At 35.0% G+C, this 21,603-nt stretch overlaps 1 long non-coding RNA gene across 2 annotated transcripts in view; it reads right to left on the bottom strand.

Annotated features, from left to right (window-relative positions):
• The window catches only part of LOC132012017 (uncharacterized), a 136,017-nt gene that overhangs the window by 23,552 nt on the left and 90,862 nt on the right, over window positions 1–21,603 (bottom strand). Inside the window, exon 3 of one of the 2 annotated variants that reach the window (XR_009402504.1) lies at window positions 1,185–1,401. The exons of the other annotated variant lie outside the window; for it this stretch is intronic. This is a non-coding gene — a long non-coding RNA (uncharacterized LOC132012017). The remainder of the gene's footprint in view (window positions 1–1,184; window positions 1,402–21,603) is intronic. 2 annotated transcript variants of the gene reach the window in all.

Below are 21,603 nucleotides of genomic sequence, written 5' to 3'. Positions count from 1 at the left end.
AAAATTAAAGTGAGATTTAAGAAATATACATGTGATTTTATTCTATTTTTGTAGTCTCAAAAAAAAAATCACTCTTATTGAAATATGGAAACAATGTCTTTCATTTCCCTTGCAGCTTTTTACATATACAAGTAACCAGTCAAAAAAGGTGAACAGTTTAATGAATCTCAGTTTTACATTAGAGTTTTGTTCAATTCAGTTTCATTCAAATCACATTGCTTGACCTAAGTAGATACAACATAAAAGGAAAATATCCAAACATCTGAAGCTTTTGTAAGTTCATTTCCTCCCTTTAAGGATCATTAGTGATAGGCCTCTTTTAAACATCAAATGCTTGAAACATTTGTTTAAAATTCAGTAAAGTCAGAAAGTTTCTATGGATTTTTATTCTTTTTAGGAACACTTTCAAAAAATTTATTTTACGTTTTTTAAAATCATTAGCTATCTCACAAGTTCTACATATTTTCCATGCATATAAATGTGCACACACTGGCTTGTTAGAGCTAAATGAAACATCCTACCAATAATGCCTGTTTGAGTCTAAAAACACAAGGAGTTTTAAGCAGGAACCCTACTTCACGTTTGAAAGCATAGTACCAGGTGACTTTCCAGCATTAGAATTCTATATGGAGAAACTTCCACCTACCATAATAGGGAAACACCTACCATAATGGCCTTAACCTCTAATATCTACATTTTTAATGTATCTTTGAGGACAAGACAAGAGCATTATAACTTTGAGCTAAGAATCAGAAAACCTGAGTTCTTTGCCAGCTCTGTTACTAACATCTATATGATCATGAGCATTTCTCTGTTGTGCCTCTGATCCTCAGTTTGCTGTCTATGAACTTGGGTGCGTTCCCTACCTACCTCATAGTGTAGTTGTTGACACTAAAGAGGTCATTTTTAGACTTTGGAAACTATGAAAGTGCCAATGAATATAGTGTTAATATGATTTTAGTCTAGAAAAAAAATTATGAGAAATAATCTTGAGCTAATCCATCTCCTTTTAATAGCCCCCTCATGTATCATTAGTCAAAAACCAGAGCTAAAAGATTTGACAAGAAGTTTTTATAATAAGAGAAACTGAAATCTAGACTTACATTGTGATTTTGCTGCCAAATTAATCAGAAAAATTATCATTTTAAAAATATTCCCAAATTTATCTGGTCGGAGCTACTTACCTTTTCAAGTTTTTCTTAGTCTCTTGTTAGAAAAGCCTATTAAAGTCAAAATTAGAAGATGGGGCATCTGGGTGGCTCAGTAGGTTAGGCCGCTGCCTTCAACTCGGGTCGTGATCTCAGGGTCCTGGGATCGAGTGCCGCATCGGCTCTCTGCTCAGGAGAGAACCTGCTTCCCTCTCTCTCTCTGCCTGCCTCTCTGTCTACTTGTGATCTCTCTCTGTTGAATAAATAAATAAAATCTTTAAAAAAAAAGTAAAAATTAGAAGAAAACTAAACTAATCATTAGTTAATATGGTAGAATTTCTTACACTTGTCAAGTAAACTTCCATTTGAAAATACCCAAGTTCCTCACAAACAGAAAGGAACACACACACACACACACACACACAGATTTAGATTGTTATATTTTTGCCTTGAATCTTCAGGAACATTTTTTGTTTTTTCTTTGAGTTTTTTTGTTTGTTTGTTTGCTTTTGAGTATTTTTTCTTACTATGTTCAGTTTTAAAGGTTTTTTTTTTTTTATTATTTAAAGATTTTACTTATTTGAGAGAGACAGTGTATGGGCATACCGGTGGGAGCAGGAGTTAGGGGGGTGCAGAGAGGCACAGGGAGAAGACTCCTCACTGAGCAGGGAGATCCACATGATCCCAGGACCCTGAAATCATGACCTGAGCCAAAGACAGACGCTTAACAGACTGAGTCACCCAGGCACCCCAGCATTTTAAAGTTTTTACCATATAATCAAACAATAGATGAAAACTCCAGAGGTGAAAAAAGCACTGGATGCTATTTTCAATGACTTATAACAACTCTTATTTAGCTGCTATGTGAAGTAAGAAATTATAATAAAATGTCACTTAGAGAAAGAGGGATTGAGAAATTATGAAAGAAGTAACACTCAAATCCAAATGTGAAGTAGTTTTTTCCTAGAAATGTGTTGGAAGTCTTATTGTGAGAGAGAGACTAACAGGAAGAATGCTTGTTTGCCTCCTTTGAGACCCTCACTGGATTTATTGAATATTCTGGTCTTTTCCTCTCTAGCCACTACCTCCTTCATTAGACCACAAGGTATGTCCTTTTGGAAAAGTAATGGAATCCAGTCAACTTAACTTCATTGATCTGCAAGGACTGTTGAAAATTTAAAAATTTGTTATGGGATTCTGACATGCCAGGAGCCACTAGAAAAAGAATTTTGATATTCAGAACCTCATCAAGAGGTTCCCCTCATCTTTGGATAGAGACCAAAATGATACTTTCAAGTAAGTAATAATTTCCAATTTTAGCCTATTGGTTGAGCTAAAAACGCTTAGGGAGAAAATTGTTGAAATTAGTTTCACCAATAGATATTATAGACACTGGATGCATGTACTGTTAGTATTATTATGAATATTCAGGAAATTTAATTCTTTGTTTTCTTTTTTACTCTGAATTCCTGGCCATTGTTTTAGAGACTGTTTTGACAAATTCTCAGTTCTTGAGGACTGTGGAGCCTTTTTGCTTCTTATATGAACGAAGAAGAGTGCTAGGTGGTTAAATAATTACAAAGGACTAAAAATAAACCATAGTTTATTTTTTTTCAGATTTTGAATTACAAAATTATTTAAATGTTGTCTCTAATCGAAGAGCTACATTACTGTATAATGACATTACAATACTGCTTAATGACATTAAGAAACTGCATGCAAAAAAATATTTGTACACAAGGTGGTGATGTTAGCAACCAACTACAGTACTTTTATTCCACAATAAATAACAACAGATTATCTTCCGTGAGTGATCTCCAAAGGGTCTGTCTGTTCAGGTATTCGTGTAATGATAGTATATGAGGGCACAGAGCACATAGAAAACCTGTCATCTCATGTCATTTAAGTAACAGGGAAAGAAAAGAAAAAGGAAAAATCATGAAAAAGAGAGTAACTTCCAAAAAACAAAATTACATTTATGTGTAGTAAAGATTCAATTATCCAGCTTTTAGTACCTTTTAATAAGTTTCTGTTGGCATCTTTTTGGATATTTAAGCCCAAAGATTAAATCCTAAATGTAAAATTGTTTCTGTAGCTCGAATAAACTATTCTCACTTCCCGGGAAGATTTCTTCAGAACGCCTTACCCTCACAAGCTCCCCGTGCCTTTACTGTTTTCCTTATCCCAATTCTGATGATGGAGTTGATCCATTAAGGGCAATGCCTTTCCCTCTATTCGTGTCTCTTGTGTATAAATTCAAGCTTTTAGATTTATGTTAGCATCATTCAGAAAAATTAAAAGGTGAAGCTGGTAATAATAAATCACAAACCTTATTTCTCATGAAATGTTGGACTTATCATCAATACTAAAATATAAATCAACTAATATGTGCTGACAATTAATCTAGTTCATATTATTTGCATATTAGTACATTAATAATGACCTCAAAGACCTAGGTAATTAATTTTATTATTTAGTTCCCCCAAATCCAACTATTTATTATAGTTAAAAATAGTTATTCGCAAGTACTTTTTTTAAAAAGGTAAATGATGACATCAGCAGGAATACAGAACTTGTTGGTTACAAGGTGGAACACTTGTGTGCCGTGAATCCAAAAGGTAGGCAGATGTGTTTTCAATTTTGAGATTTTTCTCCCAAGATGAAAAGAGCAGCAATTGTTATTTGCAAGCTAGAAAGCAAAAATATCTGTTCTTGAATTATCTGAGGATGAGTCAGAAACTTAAGCCCAAAGAGAAGTAATAAATAATGACAACAGATGTTTGTAAACCTGTGCTCCCCTGTTCAGTGTTTCTACGTGTTGTTTTGCCTTGATGTGCTGTCAGCCGCCTCTCACCTGGGAGTAGTGATATCTTATCAAAGCCCAAACAGTTCCTCTTCACAACAGACAGATAATAGTGCCTTTCAATTTATCATACTGGAAGTCTAAAAGAACCATGGGAACGATTGGTCAGGTGACAGCTTGATGGACAGTTTGACAGCCCTTAAAGCATCATGGGAAATGGTTGTCACCTGATTTTTCAGAGCGACCAGGGAGATAACCTTCAGAATGACGAGGAAAACAAAAATCTGAATATTTGTATAAGATCCAGTGGCAGCATCAGTGTTCACTTAAGTGATAATAGGTATGAATTTAGATTACTCAAAATGTTATTATCAAACCTGAGAGCTCTCTCTAAGTCCAGAAGTGCCCTTCATCTCTTTAGATGCCTTTTACATTTTTATTCAAATGTCATTTGAAAAACATATACATAATATAGGGCTTTTGATTTTAAAGAAACACAATAAAAGATATTATTTAAGCATAGGCTAAATATATTAGCTGACCATTAATATTCCCCAGCTTTGAAAAATACTTTCCTTTGGACAAATCCTTGTACACCTTTTCCTAAATATAGTTTGAACATTGTAGTTCTAATTAGAAAGGCTGTTGTAAAGAATCAAATGTGTCAAATTTTACACTCTGGGCTAACTGGGCCTCATGAAGATCAGTGGAGCCTTGCTGTGAGGAAGAAAATAAGAGAAATCAATTTGAATATGTTTGGCACAAAAATGTTTCCATTTGTATTTCTTCATTTATGTACCAACAAACAGGAATTGACGACTTACTACACGTAAGGGCCTCCCTGGGTGTATAAAGATGAGAAAGATAAAACTCCGGCTTCAACTTGCCTACAGTTTGAGAATGAGAATCGTTTTAAATTAATAGTAGACAGCAAAAGAGACCAAGAGATTCATCAAAATCCACTGCCTTCCGGTGGTTGAGGCTCACACACAGTCATGTACAAAGTTGTCTCTTGCATGTGTTCTCTTGTGTATTGTATGTGCAGTTTGCAATAGTTTTATGGCTTAACCTGAAGAAATTTGGCCTGAAGATTGAGATTCCAAAGAAAAAAAACAAGCACTTTTTGTTTATATATTTATTAAATGTCTCCCAAGTTCAAAGAATTATTCTAGAAATAGTAGGGAGATAAACGAGATTTGAGCTGTGATTCCTGTCACTGAGGAGAACTCTAGACATCCCAAACCTCAGTCCCTTAGATGTTTCATCTATTTTTTTTCCAGAACAGACATTCAAAATCTTTTACTTTAAAATAATATCTAGTGTACAGAAAAGTTATAAGAATAGTGCAAAGAACTCCTTTATATTCATTATCTAGAACTCACCGATTTTTAGGATTTTGCCGCATTTGTTTTTATCCCTCGTATTCTCTCTCCTGCTCTCTCCCGTTCCCTCCACCCACCCTCCCTTTTCCCTCCCTCCCTCTCTTATTTAGCTATCTATCTAATATTATATTTTTAAGTTTTTCAACAATTTTTATGGAGGGAAATGAGATTAGATTTATGTTTGATTCCTTTTAATACTCCTTCCTAAAATCTGGCAACTACCTTGTATATGCTTGATAAATAAATATGTGGAGGAGCGAACAAATGACAAAAAATAACAACCTAAAGCTAGTCTTTGATCTTTTAGATGATGTTTATACATAAATTTAAAAGGCACTATATTATTTGTCTAAAATATATATAATATTTTACAAAAATATGGATCTTCCTTCAACGATGTCTGATCAGTAAGAGATTTAATAAAGTAAGTAAATAATACAATAAAATTGAAATATTGCAGCAGAATGTCAAGTGACTTTCCAAAGGAAGTGAAAGATAAAAGTTTCAGGTGCTGCTGGCCCTTTGTCTTTGGGACAAACAGACCAACTATAGATGCTGGATGAAAAGCAGGGTTTTAAATAAAAATTGTCTTTCTGAAAAATACTCTGGCATCACTGTTGAAACTGGTACCATTTGGCGGCTTGACACTTTTGGGATAACACTCTGCTTTCACAAATTTTGATGCTTTGGATTCACATTCCAACATGATTTTCCAAAGGCAAGCCAGACAAATTGTGAGAACACCCTCAGTGTTTTCCAGGGAACTGGAGAAAAAAAAAAAAAAAAAAAGCCAGCAAATAATTTAAATGACTGTTAACAACAAAATGTTCTCCGTCTAATTCTTCACAAGAAGACACATGATTTGAAAAAAAAAATTTTAATGAAGCTGAAGTTTGCAAATGCAAAGCAAAATGCTTTTGAGAGCCATATGCAAATTTAAATACTTAGAAACTGATAAAAACACATTTTGCTTATTTCCAATTGGGAAAGCGAGATGTGGGAGGAAGATTTGTAATAACTGATACATGGACAAGGTCCAAATACTGCAGAATAACTGAATTCAGAATCATCTCTGAATCAGAGCTGAGACTAAAATGCTTTTCCTCTCCTTGAAATAAACCCATGCAGCATCAGGTCATAACAGGTCCCAGATGTAGTCCCTAGCTCACCCGATATGAATTAAGTTTCATTGTTAACAACTAATGTAGTCATATAAGCCAACTAAATAAAAGAAGCTAAATATAAAGCCAGAACCAAAGTCTTATAACATATTTCATAGTAACACCAAAATTGGTGGTCTGGAAAAGTTAGAATAAATACTAGTGTTTCGTTTTCAGTCAGACTAAAATTTTCAGAGAAAGAAAATTTCAGACTAAAAAATTCACAAAAAGAAAAAATTATCAGTTAAGTCTCAGTCTGCTTTTTTCCTATTTTTAAGAAGATTTTATTTATTTATTTGAGAGAGAGAAAGCATGAATCTGATGGAGATGCAGAGGGAGAGAGAGAAGCAGACTCCCCGCTGTGCAGGAAGCCCACCGTAGGGCTCAATCCAAGGATCCTGGGATCACGACCTGAGCGAGGGCAGCTGCTTGACCCTACTGAGCCACCCAGGTGCCCCAAGTCATAAAACTATTTTAAAATTATGACGTGCACTTGCCCATTATGTATTTCAACATTTAAAATTAGGTTGACTGTTAAACAGCATTTTGAAGACAAAAATCTTACATTATTGGCTGATATAGGTTATATAATTCATGGACCTTTACAAGTCCATGCTCACTTAAAGTGTATAAAATTGGTGATGTTTTAACTCAAACCATGTAAATACCACTGTTTGGCTCTTCTGCTAAGGTGCAACAGAGTCTCTGGTGTGAGACATGAAGAGAATTGAGTCTTATGACCCAAATTAGAGAATTAAAGTTATTTCTGTTAGCTCTTTCTTCTTTAAGCTACATCCGTTACACTTCAAATGTGGGAAATTCTGGATTTGTTTTCCCTTATGTTTCTGTCTGAAGGCTTGTTAGAGAAGTAAATCAATGAATGCGTTGATTTTTTTTAAAAGGCATTTAGAACAGCTGTCTAATTTCCTGAATGCCAAAAAGAAATCACTGAAAAATTGTACCTCAAGTTACTCTTTTGTAACTTTCACCACTTCTTTACAGCTAAAGAGGTTTGATTTTTGTTTCATATTTTGATAAAAATTTTAAAATGCAGAGAAAGGGAAATATGGTGGCATATCTCACAAATACTATTTTAAACATTTGCTATTCAATGACTTAAGCTAAATATTTACATTTATAAGACTATGTCTTGAATGTAGAAAGAGAATTGATTCTAGCTTTCTAACTACTTCTTGGAGTTCTGATTTATGATTACTCAGGTTTATGATAAACTTTCTGAACCTCGAATATACTGAATAATCCTAGGATTGTAAACAATGGCACTTTATGGGATTAAACTTTCACTTCCACCTAATTCATTCTCATAATTTCTTCTTTTGAAGGCTGTAAGAAGAAAATACATGAAGTTAGGTTTAAACTAATTCTTAGAACCCAAGTGTTGTTAACACGTATATTAGTACATTTATTTTTCTAGGTTGTAACTCTATGGAATGAAGAACAACCCAAAGTGGAAAATGAAATTATTGCTTAATGAAGTGATTATTTTGTCTACATTATATCAAATTAACAGTTTGACTTTTTTCCATTGAGCGTACTTAACTGGCAGTTGTGTTGGAATTTGATAGGTGCAGCTTTAGTGTTTTAACAATCAAGCAACAATGTTTCCCATTATTTATTCTATATGGCACATTAAACCCACCATTTTCTTTCTAGCCTTACAGTTAATAGAGAACGAATGAACATCATGACTTTCCACCCTTGTAAAATTCCTTATCTGTTACATTTGAAATTTGCTCTCTCCTCCTCTGTCAGTCAAAGAAAGCTTAATTCTTTATTTCTTTTCCCTCACTGCCTTAGGAAAGTTACAGTTCTGAGAGATTCAGCTTCCTCACCTATAAAGTGGAAATAATTATACTTACCTGTTAGATTTGTTCAGAGGATTAGAGATTATTCCAAGTAACTGCATAGTATCTCCTGTAACAGTCTGTTTCCAATGACAGCTAATTCCCTTCTCCTTGATTACGCTGGAATACTTATTTATTGACTTGGGTCAAAAGACAGGTTATTCAATGTCTTAACCCTTTCCTTAAATTACACTGAAGCATAAATCAATATGTCAGAAGGTGCTAATCCTTCTGCTGGGCTTATTGATTAAAAGAATTCAGCACAAAAATAACTTTAAATCATAAGACCAAACATTGACAATGTTCAAAAAAATACAATCTTTGCCAAAGACAGGAAAAACCTCTGACATATTAAAAGAGGATCATCTGCCTCTTATGGTTGACCATAGGTAACTGAAACCATGGAAGGCAAACCCCAGGCAAGAGGGACTACTGTAGTGCTTTTGTTGAGACAGCCACCGTACTTCAGTACACAGCAGAGTGCTTGTGTATATTTCCCATGTATATTTCCCATTTTTGTTTTTGTTTCACAGAATATTTAAAAAGACATATACTCAAGGACAAGACTTATTACAGTTAATAATTTTTATTGTTTAATCAAGGAAACTCAAGTGAAACTGGCTCTTTTTTCCCTATAGTGTAAGTGGATGGAGAGGAAGAATATAATGACTACTGATATAATTTAGTCCTCAGCCTTAAGTCACCAGCAGCTTACTCACTATTGTTTGTGTGCATTTGATGCACAATACCAATCCAGTGAAAAAGCAAGTAACATACTGTTATCGTAAAAATGGTTTTGACTTCCTGAACTGCCTAAAAGGGTCTCAGGGACCTCAAGGAACTGCAGACCAGACTTTTACAAGCATTAACTGAAGGTTATAGTCTCCTTTTATCAATGAAATAGTCCCTTGATAATTCTGGAAAAGGAATTAAAATGGGATAAAAATGTTGACTGTATTTTTTTTATTCCTTTGATTCTTATTTCTCCTTATTGTACTATAAAAGTCAAACAAAACTTGGCCTTTTCACATGATACAAAATTCTGAATTCATTTCTTTTTAATTGCTTATCTGGATTATTATGGTCCCATCTCTACGCCTACAAGTTATTACACTGTTTTGAAAGGGTTTTTGAACAACATATAAGAAAGAATAAACAAGTGGTAAGGTTTTCCCAGTCTATAAATTAGTTACTGTGTGTAAACTGCTCACCAGGTAAAGTTGTTCAGGTGAATAGGGTATCTTTCACTAATCAACCTCTACATTTTTTAAAAGATTTTGTGTATTTATTTGACAGAGAGAGATCATAAGCAGGAAGAGAGGCAGGCAGAGAAAGAGGGGGAAGCAGGCTCCCCGGCCCAATGTGGGGCTCCATCCCAGGACCCTGAGATCATGACCTGAGCTGAAGGCAGAGGCTTAACCCACTGAGCCACCCAGGTGCCCAACCAACTTCTACATTAATTTACTAATTTCTCTGCACCTCCAAAAGTGAGAACTCTATTTGGATATATTATTTGTTCTCCCTAACTTAAATATATGATGAATACATTATGATGCAATTGAAGATACGTAGATGTGCATGTTAGATCTTTTCTGTAACTAACTGAAGAATGAAAGAATATACGTTGTTTAGAAATGAATTGTCATGGGTAAATGATAGAAACTGCTCCTAAATTGAACCTAAGGTGAATCCGTTTAGTCTGGGCCATTGTAAACTATTTAATTCTGAAAATACCTCCTTAAAATAAATTTAAAAATTTATTCCAAACTAATCCTTTATGAATAAAGATTAAAGAATCAATCCTATGATTTTATAAATCCATGGTGTCTAACAAATTGCATGTTTATTTTACTCTGTTGTCCAATCAGTTCATACAAGTTCTTAAACAAGAAAGGTTGATGCTTAAATATAAGACATTATGTGATCTGTGAACCCTTCATTTTAGAGTAAATTTAGATTCTGAATATGTCACTAATTTATTATTTACTTTCTTCCTTTTTCTGGTTGTAATCCTAAAGTAAGAGACAATAGAAGACTTCTACCAAATTTTCTTACTTCACATTATAACATTTTAAATAACTTTATTTGGAGCAAAAATAAAACTAAAATATTTATCATTAAGAGTAGTATAGGTGGGCTGGGGTGCCTGGGTGGCTCAGTGGGTTAAAGCCTCTGCCTTTGGCTCAGGTCATGATCCCAGAGTCTTGGGATCAAGCCCTGCATCAGGCTTTCTGCTCAGCAGGTAACCTGCTTCCTCCTCTCTCTCTGCCTGCCTCTCTGCCTACTTGTGATCTCCATCTGTCAAATAAATAAATAAATAAAATCTTTTTAAAAAAGAGTAGTATAGGTGGGGAATAGAGTGAAGGGAGGTGTGTTCTTAAGCTTTCAAGGATCACCTGCATTTCTTTACTAGGACGGCACTAACCAGTGACCTACATCTGGGCTTTCAGATTTCCCTCTTTCCTTGTATGTCAATACTTTAAACCCCTTCATCTTCCTTCTTAAAAGCTACTCATCCTTCAAAGACCTGCTTGATAAATCCTGGTGACTCCAAATTCCATAGTTCCTTGTCTTGTATATTTACAGACTAGGAACATTTCTTGTATTTCTTCAGCATGACCATAATGTTCATTTCTTTGTAGGCACCAAAGGAAAATTGTTATGATCAAGTATAAACTATCAGAAAAAAAAACAAACAAATAAACTGAAGTTAGTTCATTACAAAAATGATTTTTTTCCGAAGGGATTTGCTCCATATTATGATTTTGGAAAATCAACACAAAAATTGAGGGGAAAACAATGAAAATTTCAGAAAAAAACAATTTCCTTAAGAAAGTTAGAAATTGTTTTATTCTCCAAGTCCTGAATAGTTTTGAGCAACGAATTTTTTATAAAAGAAAGAAAAAATAGATTTTTTTTTTTACTGTGGATTAAACATTATTTGTAGTAAAGAAGACAATAAACAATGTTTTCTGCCCTGTTTTGTCAAAAAACAGGAACAAAACAAGGTATTAAGAGGAACAAAACAAGTCTGATAGCTTTACAGAAGAAAGTAAAACTGGAACTCAGCTCAGTCCAGTTCTGTGGGCTTGAGATACAGAAAGGAATTTAGCCTCACATCTGTAGCAAGAGTTAAAAATATTTGTTTCTGTTGAAATATGGACCTTAATAAGACTGCCACAGTATTATCACTTTCTTAACTGTGATTAAACTTTTAACAGAAATAAGAATCATAAATATTGGAAGACACAGTTTACATTTTTGCAGATGTAGTCGAAGCTTAGAAAGGCCAGAAAAAATAAAATTCAGTATACCTTGAATTTAGAAAATTTATAGCATACCGGGAAATTATGGAAAATGGGATTTTTAGAGGGGGTTCTAGTTGTAAGAGAAAAAATATATACTTTTAAATCTCTAGGTAGTTTTATGAAAACCTTCACCAGGAAAGTACATGACTTGTATGCAGAAACTTTTAAATGTTGTTAAAAATATGTTAAAAGACTCTAATAATGTATAATTATAACATTAATGATCAGGGAAACCAAACAATATAAAAACAGTAATTTTGGCCAAATAATATAATGCTATTCAAATAAACATCCTAAACAAATCAGGGGAAGGAAGTGGATCCTAAAATGCCCTGAAGGGGTGCCTGGGTGGCTCAGTCAGTTGAGCATTTGACTCTTGGTTTCCGCTCAGGTCATGATCTGGGGTCATGGGATCAAGCCCTGCATTGGGCTTCCCACTCAGCCCAAGGCTGTTTGGGATTCTCCCTCTCACTCTGCCACTCTCCCCTACACCACTACCCCAAATAAATAAAAAAATAATTTATGAAATGCACTGAAGGACTAAACAAGCAAAATGCAAAGAAATTTGAAAAAGAAATGTATTCAAAGTAAGGCAACCCCACCATTTTTAAAAACATACTAGATACATTTTTAAAACTAGATATGTTTTTAAAAAAAAAAACATATTTTAAAAGCATACCTAGAAAGGCAAGTGTTGGAATAATACATTAAGATAGAATGGCTCAAATATTATATATAAACATATTGTGTCTATATACAAATATATACATAATCTATTTCTTAATTTCTCCTCCCTTTAGTTTCTATCATATATAAGTATTTAATATATGCAAATAATGTAGAGCATAACTAGTTAATGAGGAAGGGAAGGATTATTTAGCAAATAGGAATAGAAAATGAGCGAAGAATTTGAAAAATTGCCAGTTAAGATGATTACTTCATTCTACGTGCACAAATAAAATGTGTATGCTGTGAGCCAAGCTAAAAAGAAAAAGCTACTATGGAAACTGAAATTTTACAATGGGAAGATTCCAAATATTACTCATTTGTCCAGAGTGTCCATTAGATTTTAATTCCCCATGATTTTTGCAATGTATGCATCTTTGTCTCCCTTTACAACAACTAGCACACTGCTTTTCACACTGTAAGTACTTTTTTATAGGAAGTTGACAGATTTATTTATTTACTCATTCAAATATATTATTGAAAAACATTTTGCTGCATTTGCTTTCACTCATATGTGGAACATAAGGAATAACATGGAGGCCCACAGGGGAAGGGAGGGAAAACTGAACGGGAAGAAATCAGAGAGGGAGACAAACCATGAGAGATCTTGACTCTGGGAAACAAACTGAGGGTTACAGAAAGGAGCGGGGTGGGTGAATGGGGTAGCCAGGTAATGGGTATCAAGGAGGGCAGGTGTTCCGGTGAACACTGGGTGTTATAATAAGCAACTAATGCATTGTTGAACACTACATAAAAAGCTAATGATATACTATATGTTGGCTTACTGAACACAATTTTTAAAAAGTATACTTTTTTCCTTTACAAAGAGTATATTTTGATCTACCCTTTTATCTGTAATACACACAGTTTTATCTGTTTTGCTTCGACTCTGCTTTTCTATAAAGATAAAAGCTGTAACAGCTAAAAATTAAAAACAGCCTTGTGCCTTTAGCTTTTATATCATACCAGGTTGTCCATGAACAGAATAGTTGGGTAAACCAGGCTTTAAAAGAATCGAAACCTGAAGAGGAAAGCCTTTCAATGACTTTCTTCATACCATAATTCAGGAACACTAGTTTGAACTTCATTTTTCTCAGTATAGTGATTTTGGCCATGGATAATTTGTAACCGAGGTCTCCATATGGAATTGGTCTCATTTCAGGATGAAAATAAGATTTATATGAGAACAGCAAGATGACAGTCAAAATAATCTTTCAAAAGTCAGGAGATAACCTTATCTAAAGAGAAAAATACTGTCCAGTGACCATGTGTTCTTAAATAAGGGTTTTCTCCTGATCTCACTCTTCTATCAAGGAAACTATAAAAATATGGTAAAAATAGAAGCCATTACTTGAGGTCAGGGAAAAATTACTTAAATATTGCTCTTTCCCCCAATGTGTTATTTGTTGTTGATTTTTATATGATATAATTTCATGGTATTTTGATGGAATTTTATACTTAAAATAAGTTTTAATAATTTCTATTATTGACCCTAAAGTTCAGAGGCAACATTTTCAAATAGTGAGAAACATCTGAGTAAAATTTTATTATGTAACAAAGGTATCTCTGTCACTTCTGGCAATGTTAATCGTGCTAACTGTGCACCCCCAGTCCTCTGTAGCTTGTATTTATTTCTTCATGGCAGTTTCCTGTCCTTTTAGAAAACTTAAGCCTTATGTAACTGTGATTTTTTTTTTTTCCATTTGCATAAAGACTGCATTCCCTACTTCCTCCTCTGGATGACTGCACTAGTTCCCTTCTAGTTTTATCAGCCTATAACTCCTTGTAAATTTAAATCTCATATAATTCCATATGGATGTCCTCATATTATTTTGAATTTCCAGAAGAATTTATGGAAAAGGAACTGGTAATATGTATTACTAGTCTTGTAGAAGGCACTTATTTTCACAGAGTCTATTTTGCAGAACATGTTAGGACCTATGGCACTGTATTTAAAGCTGGTGAAATTTGGATAAATAGACAGGTATGGATAGATAGGTTGCTGGCTGGCTGGTTGACTGGTCAGGAAAGTGGATCTCTATGTCTATATTTATGTCTATACTGTGTCTACCAGTGGAAAACTCCAAAATATATTTTACATATAACTCAGATGAAAAGTGATTTGGAAGAAATTACTTTTCATGCCCATTTATAACAGATGGACTCGGTGTCAGAATAAACCACTTGATAACTGTTAAAACTAATAAATGCTTAGAGAAAATTAACTACTTTACCCTTAAACCAGTTTAGGGATATTATATATTTGTGATAGCTGTTTGTACCACAAGATAATAAAATGAGAAAACAATGACTAAACAGTGATATAATAACATCCTTCCTCATAACTCAAGATATTCACCAGCCTCACTGTGAATCCACTGCTCCTTAGAACAGCTATCACAGGGCCTCAAACATAGTAGATACACAAATGAGGGCTTAATTTAAAATAACTGTCATTTATAAATACTTACCATGGTCTAGGAAATTTTCATACATTATTTTTCATCCTCACATCCAACCTGGAAGGTGGGTGAACTTCTCATTTACAGAAACTTTCCATATAGAGAAACTATGCCTCAGGGAGTTGATGTTTTGCCCAAGGTCGGGGATAGGATGTAGCAAAAACAATATTTGAATCCAGGTCTGTTCCACCATACAGTCAATGCATGGCAGGTAGCACTAATCCTCACAACCATCTTTTAAGGTATGTTCTATTTTCATCCCGAATTTACAGATCAGGAGACTGAGGTACAAAGAGATTGTCACATGTCCACAGTCCCACACTTGAATGGACTTGGGGAAACTTAACTGGGAGGGAGATTAGACCAGATCTCACGTCTTCAGATCTGGGTTCATGGCAGCCATGGCAGTAAAAGAAGAGGACACCATCTCATGTCATAAACTTGTCCAAGGCAAACCAGGACAGATGCCTCACTGAAAGGCAGAACATAGTCTATAGATTTGAGTGGCCCAAGACTGGTAAAATTGTTCCCTGCCCTTTGGCTTCTTAAGAGTGGACAGAATCTCCCATGTAGCCCTGAGGTCCGCCGACCACCGAGATCTACACCTAACACTTGAGTCTAGTGCCCCATTAAAGTGTGCAGAGACAAGAACCCCCCCAAAATTATCTCTGTTTCTCCTTCTCCTTCGCACATCCAGGCTTCTGACATCAAAGTTCATTGTTAAAAGCACCCTTAATAGAAATATTACTGTATATATTTTCAGCAGAGAGAAGAATGTCAGGAAAATTTGTCATGATATGTGTTTACTCTAAGTTTGACATGCATTATTGTTAGATCATTCGGCTCTCCTTCCATAATTTTTCTATGCAATTTATTTATGTGCATATTTAAATGGTATGCCACTTAATTGAAATTATAGTGTGTTCAAGCCAGATTTGACACTGACTGGCAGTTGCTGTTAAGGAATACTTGGAACCTATGAGTGGGTCATTTTCCAAATAGTACAGATATAACCATATTATCCAGCAGAATATTTCAGGAAATCAAATAGTTGATAGTGCCAGTACAAGTACCTCATTCATTCCAGGCAAGGCTATGTCTTATTCACCTTTCGAGCCCACAACCCTGGAGCCACATATTACATAACAGATAGTGGTACCACCACCCCTTTCTCACATAGGGACTCTGTCTACAAATCCAAAGGTTTTGGAAGTAAATTTTGAGAAAATTGTTCTGCCCTTGGAATAATTCCTTAAAAATTTAGGTATCTGTACTGGGCACAAAAAACAATCCCAGAATTTGATTTGGTTTTCTATAGTTCTCTTCCAGATATATATTATTAGAAAAGTAGCCTGTGGCAAAGGAAACAAATCCAGACTATTACAGTTGGAAGATTCCTTTTTTTTTTTTTTTTAAAGATTTTATTAACTTATTTGACAGACAGAGATCACAAGTAGGCAGAGAGGTAGGCAGAGAGAGAGGGGGAAGCAGGCTCCCTGCTGAGCAGAGAGCCCGATGCGGGGCTCAATCCCAGGACCCTGGGATCGTGACCTGAGCTGTGAAGGCAGAGGCTTTAACTCACTGAGCCACCCAAGGGCCCCCAGTTGGAAGATTCTTGACAGGGCAACAGCCCGAGCAATTTCAAGGAACCAACAAAAACACCGAATAGCTTCAGATTGTATTTCTTAATTTAAAGAGGGTAAAATTGTATAAAGAACAACAGACACTTTATCTTCCTTTCCCTCTCCCTAGTATCTTCTACTCTAGATCTACTCTAGATCTCAGGCATATCACTTAACCACTCTAGGCCTCCATTTCCTCATCTGTGAAATAGGATAATAATAATGTCCTTCTCTTTGAGTTGTTGGATGAATTAAATGAGGTGAAATCATTAAAATTCACACCAGATATTTGGCATGTGCTAAGTGCTATTTTTTAGCTAACATATTATTATATTGTTCCATTATTATTACTCCATGATTGTTATACATTATACCTTATCTTGCAGTAACTTTTAAAAAATAAACTCACAGGGGCATCTGGGTGGCTCAGTCGGTTAAACCTCTGCCTTCTGCTCAGGTCATGATCTCAGGGTCCTGGGATCGAGTCCCGCATCGGGCTCTCTGCTCGGCAGGGAGCCTGCTTCCCTTCCTCTCTCTCTGCCTGCCTCTCTGCCTACTTGTGATCTCTCTCTGTCAAATAAATAAATAAAATCTTTTAAAAAAAAAAAATAATAATAATAAAATAAACTCACAAAACATTTGAGGTACCTCTATGAATATAAAAGTGTTACACATAATGAAATGAAAATTAGTAGAAGCCCAAAGGTCAGTTTGGTGACTATGCTCGTAAAATCATAAAATGGGGGTGCACCTGGGTGGCTCAGTGCGTTAAGCCTCTGCCTTTGGCTCTGGTGATGATCTCAGGATCCTGGGCTCAAGCCCCACATTGGGCTCTCTGCTCAGCAGGGAGCCTGCTTCCCCTTCTCTCTCTCTCTCTGCCTGCCTCTCTGCCTACTTGTGACCTCTGTCTGTCAAATAAATAAATAAAATATATATTTTTTAAAAATCATAAAATGGAGGTACTATTAAGTATCTTTTATTTTTCTGCAAACTAGAATACATGACATTTTAATGTGTTCTCCAAAGAAACTTTGACCATCTATCAAATGTACCCATGGTGCAAAGTGCTTTGCCATAAGAATTATCTGGCCACCTTGATCTTGATATCTTTAAAACTGTGTTTCCCCTTGTAGCTTTTGTTTGTCAATTAGAAATTAAGTAAATAGGTAGGTAGTTAATATAGTGGAAATATTTGAGGATGCAAAAGGGGAAACTAACATTTGTTGAATAACTTTGTTGTCAAAGAATGACATTTATATATATATTTATATATATTTATATATATACATTTATATATATATATTTATATATTTATAAATATATAAATAAAAAATAAATTTGTTGCCAATTAGAAATTAAGTAAATAGGTAGGTAGTTAATATAGTGGAAATATTTGGGGATGCAAAAGGGGAACTAACATTTGTTGAATAACTTCTAAGTGCCAGAGAATTTGCTACGTGCTTGATGTATGGTCATTATTTCACTTAATCCATATAACTGTCCCCTGAGATAGATAATATCCCTATTTCACAAATAAGGACATTGTTTTTCAGAGACTTTTCTATTTGACACAATTAACTAAGAAGTGGTAGATCAGAGTCTAGAATCTATGTCTTAACTATCTCTTAAGGCTGTTCTCTATTAAACAATACTTTGTTTATTTTGAAAAACTCATTTGGTCTGGGTACTCTGTTATAGTACCTGATAACATATTTCCTAAAATTAACTGTGAATTACCTTTAGAATATGACATCATGACCCTAAGAGAAAAGCTAACAAAATTTTCTCACTGCTGACTCTAATGAAAAGGATATTTCTGTTTAATTTTTGGGAATCCTGGCAACATTTCTACAGAGAAAGTATTCCTAGGGTGCAGCTGTAGAAAAAAATCTCCATAAACATCTCATTTGATATCCTCATATTTTACATTAGTGCAAGTGTTTTGCACACCCCAGGGATATGAAATGTGCTATAAGAAATGTAGTGAGCTGTCAGTCAATGCCCTACAGGGGTATTTATGAAATGGAGTCCTACAAATGTTGTTTCTTTTAAGCTCAAACTGCACGAATTATTTGAACCAAATTGGGGGATTATGGGAAGCTGATCTAGAGATCTGCACCCCCACAAACGCGGAATAAATACTTGTGGCCTGAATGGCAGACTATTGCAAAAGTCTAAAACTTTTTGTTTTGAGATACTGGTTTTATGTGACTCCTGCAGTTTTTTGAAGTTACTCCATTTGTCATTATCGTCCTTATTTAATGAAAGCCAGACCCTACTCCTTGAATTGTTCTCCCCATAGCCAGGAGAGAGGCTGCATGAGAGGATTCAGGTGCTTTATTCTGCTGTGGTTAACCCTCCAAGACGAAGAAGATGGTTAGTCTCAGGAGGTGGAAAGAGCTGCACTGATTGGGGGAGGGGTGTGGTTTCCCTGGAAAAGTTTAAGATTTTTATGGGCCTGAGTTTTAGTTGCAGTTCTCCGGTTTTGTAAGTGCGTGACTTGGGCAGGACTCCTCAGAGACTCCACTTTCTCGTCTCTTATATGGGAGAAATAGTATCGTGAGTTTTCATCAGGATGGTATTTCTAAAGCACCTAGTCCATAGTAAGCATAGCACTTGCTAAATACTAGCTATCATTGTTTTTATTATTGATGAGGCAGTAACACAAAACAGCAGTATGTCCTGAATACGTACTATTAGGTATCTAAGGGATTTTTTTTTTACATCATTAGTTGCCACATAAACAAAGACCATTTTTTTCTTTAACTTTCAATGTTATAGACCAATCCAGTAGTGTTCCCTTTTCACTTAGTGGCTGCACATATGGTTTGAATGGAAAAGAACATCCTCTTCTGATTTCTTCTTCAGCTCCCTTATTCTCCAGAAGTCTGTGTAGTATATTGGTTCAGATTATCTCACTAATTACTTAAATGCTCTTGTCTAAATATAAGGTTGTAAAATCATCTACTTCCAGGTAGGAAGAGTAATACACAGTATGAATATATGGTCAAAACAATCTATCTTCACCATTTTATTCTATATGTTTGGGGATCCAGTTGAACCTAAGTAGGGTTATTATTATTATCCAAAGAACTGTACTACCTGGTATTAATATTGAAGCTATCCATTTTCAAAGACCAGGCAAAATGGAGTACTCTTTAGAGCTCTTCTTGGACCATCCTATTTCCTTATTTTCGGTATAGTGGCAGGTGTTTTAAAACTCATCTGGAACAGTGAAATATGTTTCTTTATAGTTGTAGAGAATGTTTCATCCATAGAAGCAGAATGAGCTTTTCTATTTATTTTTGTTTTAGAGAAAAAGTATGTGTGTGTATGTGTGTGTGTGTGTGGTGTTTATCAGACCAGTAAAAATTTAGATTTTGTTGTCATATATCAATACACCAAAAAATGTAACAGAAGTAAGTAAATTAAATTTTCAGTAGATTCTATGAGGTAACAAATACAGGGGAAAAAAAGGAGTAACACCAACATTTCAAATATGAAGATTCAAAATTTCTGTCAGTCATCCCAATAGTTTCTTTTTTTTTTTTTTTTAAGATTTTATTTATTTATTTGACAGACAGAGATCACAAGTAGGCAGAGAGGCAGGCAAAGAGAGAGGAAAGGAAGCAGGCTCCCTGCCGAGCAGAGAGCCTGAAGTGATGTGGGGCTCCATCCCAGAACTCCAGGATCATGACCTGAGCCGAAGGCAGAGGCTTTAACCTACTGAGCCACCCAGGCGCCCCCCAATAGTTTCTTTTGGAGAGCTCCATCCTTCTATATATTTGGCTCTAACTAGATCACTGTTTTCCAAAGTGATAAGATATTGGTGATATATAGGTGAAAATTAATTTTAGCATGCTTTCAGAAATTTCATTAGAATATTAAATTATGATGTATAGTTTCCTTTTTAAATATTTTATTTATTTATTTGACAGAGATCACAAGTAGGCAGAGAGGCAGGCAGAGAGAGAGGAGGAAGCAGGCTCCCTGCTGAGCAGAGAGCCCGATGTGGGCTTGATCCCAGGACCCTGGGATCATGACCTGAGCTGAAGGCAGAGGCTTTAACCCACTGAGCCACCTAGGTGCCCCTATAGTTTCCTTTTTAAAATAAAATTGCTTACATAAAAAGAGGCTACTAAAAGTTAAAGTATTAAAATAATATAGGAGTAATTGGAGAAACTGTTAAAAATTATAGAGGTGGTATTCAAATGACTGGGGCTCAAGAAATACTGATCTAAGTGACTAATTAAAAATGTGTTATCACATGTTAACACTGTTTGATATAAGAGTTATCTTATTGGGTGGTTTCACAACATTTTGAGTGATAAGTACCTGATGGCTTAAATAAATGATGTTGTGTCATTCTGCAGAGAGTCTTGCCTGCCTACATTAGCAGAGGAATGTGTAGAGGAACCTTTCTCTCTATTGCTTCTTACTCTAAAATAAATTCCAGGTGGAGCAAAGATCTAAGGGAAAAAAGTAATTTTGTTTTACGGTGTTAGAGTAGGGATGGCCTTTTAAAGTATGGCATAAATTTCAGAAGACGCCAACAAAGACTTACCAATTTTACCATTAAAGTTTTTTTTTAATTTCGGCATATCAAAAAAGTAAATAATAAATAAAATCAAAATACAAAATAGAAAAGTTATTTGCAGCACATGTGATGGACAAAAGCTAATTTCCATTGTCTATTAAAAGTCCTTCAACACACTAAAAAAAAGGTAACTAAAGGATAATAGAGAAACAAAGGTCATAAATACAGGTCACAGACTGGGAAACACAAATGGCTTATTTATTTATTTATTTATTTATTTATTTATTTATTTATTTTTAAAGATTTTATTTATTTATTTGACAGAGAGAGATCACAAGCAGGCAGAGAGGCAGGCAGAGAGAGAGGAGGAAGCAGGCTCCCTGCTGAGCAGAGAGCCCGACGCGGGACTCGATCCCAGGACTCTGAGATCATGACCCGAGCCGAAGGCAGCGGCTCAACCCACTGAGCCACCCAGGTGCCCCACAAATGGCTTTTAAACATAAAAATGTGCTTAAACTCTTCCGTAATAAAAGAAACAAATTAAAATCAAACATTCCTTTTTTATCTGCTTGGCAAAAATAAAAACTGTT

This window comes from Mustela nigripes, chromosome 2 (assembly GCF_022355385.1).
Source record: "Mustela nigripes isolate SB6536 chromosome 2, MUSNIG.SB6536, whole genome shotgun sequence".
In the NCBI taxonomy this organism is placed as follows: Eukaryota; Metazoa; Chordata; class Mammalia; order Carnivora; family Mustelidae; genus Mustela; species Mustela nigripes.
This window is presented reverse-complemented; position numbering and strand designations above follow the sequence as displayed.